At 46.5% G+C, this 8,460-nt stretch overlaps 1 long non-coding RNA gene across 1 annotated transcript; it reads right to left on the reverse strand.

Annotated features, from left to right (window-relative positions):
* Positions 1–303: 303 nt before the first annotated feature.
* Positions 304–1,465, reverse strand: LOC311429140. Its single transcript, XR_014688114.1, has 3 exons — positions 1,453–1,465; positions 1,005–1,128; positions 304–512 (listed from the first exon to the last, which is right to left on the reverse strand). It is a non-coding gene; the product is annotated as an uncharacterized lncRNA (long non-coding RNA).
* Between the last annotated feature and the right edge of the window lie 6,995 nt (positions 1,466–8,460).

Genomic DNA, 8,460 nt, shown 5'->3' on the forward strand with positions numbered 1-8,460 from the left:
GAGTCATAAGAAGAACGTAGGATAAAAAAATGAAACCGCACACTATCTTAGTTCAGCACTACATTCTATATGCATGCTTTCACCCTGAAATCATCAATAAGAGACGATAACCTCTAAGACTGAAAACAAGACAAATTCTACTTAGTTCTTTGAATGCAAGGCAGATGCAGCAAGTCATCAGCTGGAAGGAACCCAAGCAGAGGATTCAAGATGTTCCATTCCAACATTGAAACTTACCTTTCCAAAGCCGCTCGTCAAGCAGAGCATAGTTTCCCATTTGTTGAACAGGCAGGCCTAGCCAAATTTCAACCCTAAACTTCCAGGGAATCTCTACTGCTCCCAGCGTACATATTACTTCCGTACTCACCTGCAGGTCTTACCTCTGAAAAAAAAGTTCCAACTTTCTTCCCTTCTACAATATCTGTGATGACATGACCCGAGATTTTCGGGTGGACTCCATTTGCAATCACTGCAGAGGTGCCTCCTCGCAGGGCCCACAAAGCTGCTGTCACCTACAGTGAAGGAGAGAGCCAGTTCCCAAAAATGCACTTGTTAGTTGAATCCCCATCCTCAACAGGAATTCTTATGTTGGAAGAAGCCCTTAAGACCATCAAGTCCAAGCATCAACCTAATGCTACCACTAAATCATATCCCTAAGTGCTATGTCCACACGTCTCTTGAATACTTCTAAGGATGGGGACTCTACCACTTCCCCGGGCAGCCTGTTCTAATGCCTAACCACCCCTTCCATGAAGAAATGCTTATTTAGTACCCAGATATCTAGTGCTGCTCAATAGAGTTGTTCCTCCCTAGGGGTAGGGCTTGGCATTTCCCTCTCCTGAACTTCAAAAGGTTCCTGCCTGCCCCTATCTGCAGCCTGTCAAGGTTCCTCTGAATGCACCGCCCCCACCCCGCACAAGGGCCATTTCCACAGAAGCCACCAACCACCCGCCGCCTCGCCCCCTCCCTATCCAGCCCACCGTGGCGCGCCACCGACCACCAACCTCGTTGCGCCACCCCTCCTCGGCGTCCCGGCCTGCCCCGACAGCTTCTGCCCATGGCGCCGGCAAGCCCTGCATGCTGCTTCTGCCCTGGCTTCCTCCAAGCCAATCACACAGTGCTTCCGCCCTGATTGAAGACAGGCCCTGACATCACTTCCGCCCCAGGTTCCCAGCCAAGCACAGCGTGTCCCCACAGACACAGCAGAGCAAACACACAAACTAACATTGACATCCTACCCGTAAACATGCCGTAACAGTGACTCACCTGAGAAAGAACTGCATGCAATAAAGGCACCTAGTACTACATTAGTTTATTCTAACAGATCCTACTAGCTGTCACCTCAAAAAGACGTGCGTACTGCTCTCTACTTGGAAACGCATCAGTCCGTCCGTAGACTCTGACCCACCTAAAGAGCCCTGCAACTGACTGAAGGAAAAACAAAGCACTTACCCCAAAGAGCAGCCCAGGCAGAAGGAGCTCTCTGATGGCATACCTGGGGCTCATATACCGTTTGGCCGCGCCCAGCACCCAAGCCCAATCACCTGGGAAAGGGAAGGGGCAAAGCACAAGAAAGTAGAAAGAGAGCACAGAAGGAGCAGCAGCTGTTGTGCTGTGGGCCTTTTTTTTTTTTTTTAAGTCTGATGGCACAATTTTGTGCAGCGCTGCCTGGGCACACATTTCAGATAGAGCTAATGAGCAGCTGAGGTAAAGGAGCTGGGAAGAGAGAGGTGTTGCAGCAGGTATGCTGTGGCTGTGAGGTGCCTCAGGGTGTGCTTTTTCTCTTGTTTCTACAGGTGCTTCTTTAGGCAGCTTGGAGTCTATGGATTTCTAGATTTTAAGTGCTTGGAATTCACTTAATAGAGGGATATTTAGCAGAGGTTGCTGGATCACTGGTTTTAGGGATGGTGGGATACACTTCTGGTTTTGAGTTATATTTTAATCACTTGTGTAACTCTCCAGAGAACTAAAAACAGCTTGATTACATGCTCCAAGAGGCTTGACCACGTAGGCACAGGATTACTAAGAGACTGAGCAGGGTCGTATCAGAGTTTCCTTTTTTCATCTGTAAAGGGTCTGTGATTACCCCTGCCGGGCTGCTGTGTGTGCGTGGCTTTTTGGCATCTGTGGAGCTCAGTCGCTTTTGTGTGTGTATGTTCTTACTTTTTGTGGGTTTTTGTTTGTTTGTTTGTTTGTTGTTGTTGTTTTTGAGAGGCAAATAGTGCGTGTGCTGAGCGTGGTTGGCAGGAGGAGGTGGGGAGCTGTCTGGCAGGGAAGCTGTTCAGGACTGGTAGGTTTGGTTTCTAGGAGCATGCGGCATCCTTCCTGTGTGATGCGACTGATTCTTGGGCAGGAACGTTCCAGCTCGTGTGTCTTAAATAACGTAGCTTGTGTAGTGTGTGTTGCGTGGCCTGGGCAGAGTTTGCTTTGGCGCTGTGAGCCAAGAATCTCAGTTAAAGCTGGTGAGCAGCTGGAGTAACGGAGCTGGGAAGAGAGAGTATTGCAGCAGGTACACTCTGGCTGTGAGGTGCCTCAGGGTGTGCTTCTCTCTTGTCTCTGCAGGTGCTTCGTGCAGTCTTGGACAGGGAAGGGAAATCCCCATGTCACGGAGCAGTGAGGGAAGGTGAGAGTGTTTTCAGCCTGGTCATCCCTTATCCAAAGCGAACGGAAGACACTCAGGTGTTTCCCTCAGGGTCTGAGGTGAGGCTGTTTGGGATAGAGGAGCAGTGTGGCAGGTGGTTGTTTGCAAGCACAGTGGTCATTTTGTCCTTTTGTGTTCCCAGGTGGCATGGGTGATGCTGTCTACTCCTTCTGAGCTTGGACTTAATTTCCAGGTACAGAGGCAAGTGGACCGCTGTTTTGAAAGGATACAATTAAAGATGGAGTCGCTTGTGTTGATGAGGGATGGGTGCTAACGCTGGCAGCTGAAAGTTTATCTTCTGGCTGTGTTTTCCTTTGTTCAGGCTGAAACTCAGTGTGCAGTCCAGGACGTCATGACCTGAGCTGCCTCTGGAGTGACTCTGGTGAGTGATGAACAGAGGTAGCAGTTGTTTTTGGGGTGCGGTTGTCACTGCAGTTATTTTCCTACATCCAATAGAGTAAAATTCCAGTTTGCCTTTCAGAGGTGCTTTAAGTGGCTTAAGAGAACAGGTGGAAGCATCTGCCACGTGGGGCAGGTAAGAGGCTGAGGTTAAGGAGGGGATGAGAGTAACTGTCCAAAGGCTGCTGTGGGTTTTGCTGCTGTGGTTGCTTTCTCCTCTGTTTATCAGGTGCCACAGGCAAGGTGGGCTGTGATAGCCCTTGGAACAGGAGCAAAGCAGGTCTCTGGAATGCTGCGTTGTTCCTGAGAAAGGTGTTGTAGAGGAAAAAGGTTGTCTTGCGTGGCGGTTCCTGATGGCGGTCTTCTTCCGTAGGGGAAGAGGTGCCCGAAGCCCCATGCTGTGTAGCCTGAGCACACCTCATTGAGGATGAAGCCTGCTTTCCAGCAGTTCCCAAAACTGTGTTGAGGCTGAAATGCTGTGTCTGTGTTTGGGTTGGGTTTCAAGTTTTCATGCTGTGTTAGGGATGGGTTTCAAGTCGGTGCAGCGGAGGGCCAGGACCCAGTGTCCTTTAGTGTGTTTTGACACGTCAGCATGGCCTTTTGGTTCTCAGATAGCCTACTCAAGTATGTGATTTTTCCTGCAAGTGATAAAGTGATATTATTACATTGAATTGTTTTTCTTTGGCATGTTGTGCTTTTTTTTTTTTTTTTTTTTTTTTTTTTTTTTTTTTTAATGCTCCTGGATTTTTCTTTCTATGTAAAGAAAGGTTTGAGCTAATTTCAGTTGAAAAAAATCCAGTTACTTGCTTGGTCATATTGTCCTTTCAAGATTAAAAGCTGCAGCCTAAGCAAGCGGAACGTTGCTTCTAGAAACAGCCCGATTCTCTTGTCTGCACTCTGCTCGCTGTTGAGCTAAATCAGATTAAAAACAAACAAACAAACAAAAACACGCCAGCTGCTGCTTCTCCTTCTGCTCTCTTTCTACTTTCTTGTGCTTTGCCCCTTCCCTTTCCCAGGTGATTGGGCTTGGGTGCTGGGCGCGGCCAAACGGTATATGAGCCCCAGGTATGCCATCAGAGAGCTCCTTCTGCCTGGGCTGCTCTTTGGGGTAAGTGCTTTGTTTTTCCTTCAGTCAGTTGCAGGGCTCTTTAGGTGGGTCAGAGCCTACGGACTGTTATGTTTCCAAGTAGAGAGCGGTACGCACATCTTTTTAAGGTAGCAACTAGTAGGATCTGTTAGAATAAACTAATGTAGTACTAGGTGCCTTTATTGCATGCAGTTCTTTCTCAGGTGAGTCATTGTTATGGCATGTTCATGGATAGGACAATAATGTTAGTTTGTGTGTTTGCTTAGTGGTTCTGGGTCCCTCAGGATTTTTGCAGAATTACGGGGCTTACTGTGAGTCTTTGCCTGTGTGTCAAATATTATCAAAGTTACAACCTTGGTGGCAAAGTGAGGGAGCAGGGTTTAGGAGAAAGGTATTGTCGAAGCTCCCTGTGTAAGCATGTATCTGAAACCAGCAGCAGTAGGCATGTAAGGTGTAATCTTGTTCAGGGTTAGGGACAGTTTGTTATATTTCTGCAGCTTTTGCCTGTGGTTTTGCTGGCTGTTGAGTCTTTAGACCTTGCATCCTTCTAGATTTTAAGAGCTTGGAATTCACTTAGAAGAGGGATGCTTAGGAGGGGTTGCTGGCTAACTTGTTTTTGGGAAATCATGGGGTACGGTTCCTTTTTTTGGCGTTACATTTCAATCTTTAGGTATATCAAGCCATTTGTGTCACTGTCCAGAGGATTCACAAAGAGCTTCAGCACGCATTGCAAGGGGCTCGACTGCATAAGCGCAGTAGTACGAAGAGACTGAGCAGGGTCACCTTTTTCATCTGTAAAGGATAAGTCTGTAATTACCCCTGCTGGGACTGCTGTGCATTCATGGCTTTTTGGCATTTGTGGACTTGAGGGTGTGTTTTTTTTTTTCTGGCTCTGGTCTCTGTGTTTGAGTCCTCTGCAAGAAGCTGTACTGTTTGCGTGTCCATCGTGGGCATGACCTTCTCTCTTTGTTTCTTGTAGCCCAGGGCATGGGCACGGAAACTTGAACGAAGCACGAGGGTGAGTGGACAGCAGTGTGGGCCCTGAGTTGGTCAGTGGACTGTGTTAGTCTGCTTTGCCTGTTGGGCAAACTACCTTGCGACAGCAGAGTACGTCTCCTGCCACGTTTCTGAGGCGCGCCAGACGTCAGCAGTTCTAGTTCCTGAAATGCTGGAGATGCATCTCTTTGGGGTGTTAGGTGGGCGAAGCGGTGATACTGGGCTGGGGAACACGGGTCTGGGGCTTCTTGGCTCTTGCGGTAGGGGATGAAAGAAGAGGAGTGGGTATAGACCGTTTTATGGATTGTCACGTTTGTCTGTTCTTTCTCCTTGATCTAAGCCCCGCGGGCTTGGCTTGGCACAGTGAATGGAAGCGCTGGGTGTGGGTTGGGAAGGTGAGTGGAGAAAAGTTGGAAAACGGGCATTGTTTTTGGTTTGGTAGTCTATTGGTCCACCTCTGGGTGACTCCTCTTTTCCAGGGATGAAGAAGGTACTGGGAACATCCTAGCTGGTCTCTGTGGTCCACATTGAGGATGGATTCTGAGCCCTGAGAATTAAGTTCAGGGGCAAATCTCGGGTGTTGGCAGGGGGAGGCAGGGAGTTGTCTAGGGGGTGTCTATCTGATTTCAGTAGCAGAGCAGGTCAGTTGACTACTGTTTTGTTTCTGAGGAGGGTGCTTCCCTGGAAGAAGTTTGGCTGGCGTGCTGGTGCCTGATGGCACTTTATTTCTGCAGGTGAAGAGGAGCCTTAGGCTTGAAGCAGTGTCCTGGCTAGCCTTTGTGTTCCTTGATGAGGATGGAACCTGCCTCCCAGCATTCCCAAGCTAAGCTGGGGGGGCAAGTGCTATGTTTGAGTTGGGGTTGTGAATGGACCCATAGGGCAAGGGTCTGTGCTTGTAAGTCATTGCAGCGGATGGGGCCTTTCAGGATTGATCAGGTCAGGCAGAGATGATGTGTGGGGAGTTCTGTCACGTACAGTGTGAACACGTGCCAGGCAGGGCAGTCCCAGCTTGTTGTCTGTGCTGTGCTGTTGCTCTTGGTGCTCGGCAGGCCCTGGGGAAGCCATCCTGAGGGTATTGAACACTTGACCTCATCGGAACAACGCTGATGTTCAACTGGGAGCTGAGCACCTCTTGTCTTGCAGTAGGAGCTTAAAGGGATCACTTCTTCCGTGCGTGTAACTTTTATTTTGTATCGAATGTTTCCTGATATGATCCTTATATGTTACGCGCTCCTCAGGTTTTGATATCCTCATCACCTTCTTCCACTGGACAGATTAGATGGGCAACTTGGTAGCCACACTAAAGGTCCTAAATGCTTGTTTCGTCATCAGTTCTGTGATTCTGTGATCATAGGGCTGATCCAAGCGCTTCTTGTCTTGCAGTCACAGCTTAAAGAGCAGATGCGTTTTGGGTCTTGTGCATATTTGATTTCAGATAGTGTCTGTTTCCATTGTCGCTGTTGTGGAAGTCATCTGGGCTTCACCAGGAGCTCAGGCTTGGGAATTCATTTCTGAAGCATTATTCTTAAGGGGTTTGCACTGCCCATCCTTCCGGTCTCTTGTCTTAAAGGCAAGCATTCTATGCGTCCATCATCCCAGTTCTGGCAGTCACTTTCAGTCTCAGGTCATGGCATTTGAGTCTGTCCCTGGGGTGGCCACAGATCATCTGTTCTGACTCGCTGTCACTGTAGGGCTTCCCTCTGGGAGTTGTCATTCTGCCTGGTGTCATTCTGTTACGCTCCTAGATTTTTCTTTCTATGTAAAGAAAGGTTTGAGCTAATTCCAGCTGAAAAGAGTTTTTTGTTTGTTTGTTTTTATCTGAATAGAGTAAAACGATCTATTGATGCTTCCTTAGCTGGGCGTAGTGCCCAAGAATGGGGAGAGAATGAATGGCCTCCTGAAAGAATCATACAGCATTATGGACCAGCTACCTGGAACTTGAATGAGGTAGTATGGGGGCCCGAGAACCTATTTGTAATTTGAATTGAATAATTATGTTGCAAGCTGTCCTTGGAATTGTAACTATATATAGTTACAATATATATAATCATAAACCATAAAATAGCTGAACTGGGAGCTGCAGGGTTGATGTGGGAATGTTGAGGTGAAACTCTGTGGTTTGTAGCATGCAGGAGGTCAAACGAATGTATTGAATGATCTTTGCTGGTCTAAAAGCACACCAATCCCAGCCATGTAAATCCCAGCTGAAGGTATAATAACATGGTAGAGTAGCATGGCTCTGCTCTGAGATGAGACATAATTTGTGGAAGCAGAGCAGAAAAGATGCTTGTGAGTAGATGAATTACTGATCGTTTTGACTCTAGAAATGGATGACTTCAAGGAGGGAGCTCCTTCAGATATCAAGACATTGCTCTCCAAAGTAAGACAAAGGTTTTGTCTGAGAAAAAGGGAACAAAAAGTTAACCATTCATGTGTTTGGGTTTCTGTGTGGTTTGTTGTTGTGTTTTTTTTTATGCACATTTAAAATGAAGTGACTGTTTTTGTGCTGGTTACATGCGGTGTCTTTTATATCCATCTAAATTACGTTTACTCTGGGAAAATGTTAGGCAATAATGGAATAATGAAAGTTAAACTTGATTTTGTTGTTACACCAGACTGAAGCATGATTTGAATCAAGTAATTGGAATTACAGTAGGCTAAAATTGCTGAAAAACGAGTTTGGAAAGTTGAAATGCATTTATTTGCTATTAAACCTTAATGAAAACATTTGGTTGTTTTCAGTTAAGAACTACTGGATTCATAAATGCAATACACAAATGAGAACATTTATGAAGTTCAATATTTAAACCATACCATTTTCAAAATACAGAATTGTTAATTTTATTGAACAAGTTTTCCAGTTTTCAAGCAGTGACCTTGCAAACAGTTCAGGTAATCGGTGACCCTTAAAAGCACAAGCCAGTGTTTTCAAAACAAAACAAATCTCCTACTTAAATATCTCTTTTCTAGTGATCTTCTAAGAGGTTAATTACTAACCACCGTTTGCTGCTTATGTTACCATCCTCATCCTCCATCCTTCACTCCTTATCTCTTCTTCTCTTAAACTTCACGTTGCCACTGTTGTTTTCAACCTTTCCTCTTGGATGGATGGAGCAACATGAAACAACTTTTCTAGCCAGAATAGAATAATTTCTGAATTTTATTTATGTGTTAGCATTCTTCATTCTGGTTGTGTCAGTGGTCCGCTGACTTAACTGACCAGCAGCCTGCATTCCCTGCCACCAGCCCCTAACCACCCCCCCAGAACAGAAGAACTGAGCAACCATTCTGGAAGGTTCTGGTGGTGAATGTTGTCATGAATATATGAATATTCTTT

This window comes from Aythya ferina, assembly GCF_964211825.1.
Source record: "Aythya ferina genome assembly, contig: HAP1_SCAFFOLD_360, whole genome shotgun sequence".
Classification (NCBI taxonomy): domain Eukaryota; kingdom Metazoa; phylum Chordata; class Aves; order Anseriformes; family Anatidae; genus Aythya; species Aythya ferina.